The following is a 2,225-nucleotide window of genomic DNA, read 5'->3' as shown; positions in this document are numbered from 1 at the left end:
TAGGAAAACACCCGAAGTCAAGTTCGGAGCTACCATGGCCAATCAGGGCGAACCATTACAGTTACCTGCAGCAGGTGACCGTAGAGCCTGAGGGATTATTCTATCCCATCCCACTTCACATCACCTTCTTGCATTATATTGCCACCCACTACTGCCGCCAATTATGAGTTGAAACCGGGTGTGATCCAACTCCTCCCTACATTCTATGGGTTGGAGAAGGAGGACCAATATTACCACATCAAGGAATTCTTAGATATTTGTGCAACTTTTAAATTCCAGAATTTCTCAGATGACTCTATCCGGTTAAGACTTTTTCCATTTTCACTTAAGGATAAGGCCAAGTCTTGGCTTAATTCCTTAGAGGTGGGCAGCATTACTTCATGGGACACATTAGTCACGAATTTTTTGTCCAAGTACTTTCCCATTCAGAGAACTACAGCCCTCAGGAGAGAAATCTCCAACTTTATGCAGCAGGAGGTGAACACTTTTATGAGGCTTGGGAGAAATGGAAGGATTTGATCCGTAGGTGTCCGCATCATGGGTTTGAGAAATGACATTTAGTGCAATACTTTTATCAAGGTCTTACACCTCAGGTTAGATCCATGGTAGATGCAACGAGTGGTGGAAGTTTGATGGGTAAGAGTGCTAGTGAGGCATGGGACTTCTTTGAAACGTTGAGTGATCAATCTCAGCAATGGGGTTCATCATTTAATGTTGATAGGAGATCCCACGAATCCAAAAGAGGGGGTCTTTACGAGGTTAGTGAAACACCCATGCTCATGGCCAAGATTGAAGAGTTGACTAGAAAAATTGATGCCCTTATGGTGTCCAAGAGTTCACCTTCTCCTAACCCATCTACTGTCTGTGCCATATGCTCTGGTTCATCTCATCCCACACAAATGTGTCCATCTAGTTCATCCTACCCAGAGCTCATTGAGGACTTGAATGCAGTCCAGAATTTTCATAGACCGAACCGGAACGATCCTTTTTCAGAAACATATAATCCAGGTTGGGCTAGGCACCCAAATTTCTCATGGTCCAAGGGCCCACAGGTTGGGGGTCCTCCAGGGTTTACTCAACCCCAAGCTCCGCGCCCACACTTCACTCAACAACCATTGATTCCACAAAAACCTTCACATGAGGATACACTTCAATTATTCATGCAGAATACACAGTCCTCCATTGCTAAACTTGAAATGCAAGTGAGTCAGTTGGCCAGCCACATGAGTGAACAAGCACAAAATAGACTCCCGAGTCAAACCATTCCTAACCCCAAAAGCACACATGAGAGTGAGTTGAGTTCCAAACCCCACCATGAGCAAGCCAAAGCCATAACCACCCTTAGGAGTGGTCGTGAGTTAAACAATGCGGTAGGGACCACTAAGTCTAAGGAGTCAAGGGATGACAATGGGGACACATCATTGAGTGAAGAACCTCCAAGTTCTCCACCAACAGCCAAGCAGATCCCTACCCAAGTCCCATTAGCTCCTTATCCGCAGAGGTTATCGGGCCCACCTAGGAAAGGAGATAGCATGCATGAAACGTTGGAACTATTTAGTAAGGTTCACATTAACATTCCACTTCTTGATGCTATTAGGCAAGTGCCTGCCTATGCACAATTTTTGAAAGACCTTTGTACACAGAAGAGAAAACAACATGTTAACAAAAAGGTCTTTCTTACTGAGAATGTAAGCTCAATTTTGAAGCATAACACTCCTCCTAAAGTTAAAGATCCTGGATGTCCCACAATTTCATGTGTCATTGGTGAACATACCATCCAGAGAGCTCTTCTTGACTTAGGGGCAAGTGTGAATTTGCTTCCTTTCTTTGTGTACCAGCAATTAGGTTTGGGGGAATTGAAGCCTACTCCCATCACACTTCAACTAGCTGACCGTTTTGTCAAGATACCACGAGGAATAGTTGAAGATGTTTTGATAAAAGTGGACAAATTTCTGTTCCCGGTTGATTTCATTGTTCTTGATACAGAACCAGTAGTCGATGTGACCAACCAAATTCTTGTCATCCTAGGACGTCCCTTCTTAGCCACATCTAATGCTATCATTCATTGTAAAAGTGGTCAGTTAGAGTTGTCTTTTGGAAATTTTAAGATCTCGTTGAATGTATTTAATGCCGGGCACCACCCACTTGAGTCTGATGATCTGAGTCCTGCATTTAATATAGAAATTGTTATGCTTGATAATGAATCCACTCTTGAATCTTTTGAG

The 2,225-nt window shown here is 43.4% G+C and overlaps 1 non-coding gene across 1 annotated transcript; it reads right to left on the bottom strand.

Annotated features, from left to right (window-relative positions):
• Positions 1-438: 438 nt before the first annotated feature.
• On the bottom strand, positions 439-544 carry LOC137939609 (small nucleolar RNA R71). The gene has a single exon (XR_011109988.1). It is a non-coding gene; the product is annotated as a small nucleolar RNA R71 (small nucleolar RNA).
• Positions 545-2,225: the final 1,681 nt, after the last annotated feature.

Source organism: Aristolochia californica, unplaced genomic scaffold, assembly GCF_029961685.1.
Source record: "Aristolochia californica isolate CCGP_79_NKW_82.1479 unplaced genomic scaffold, dmAriCali1.0.hap1 SCAF_8, whole genome shotgun sequence".
Lineage (NCBI taxonomy): Eukaryota > Viridiplantae > Streptophyta > Magnoliopsida > Piperales > Aristolochiaceae > Aristolochia > Aristolochia californica.
Note: the sequence above shows the minus strand (reverse complement) of the source record. Positions and strands in the feature narration are given on the sequence as shown.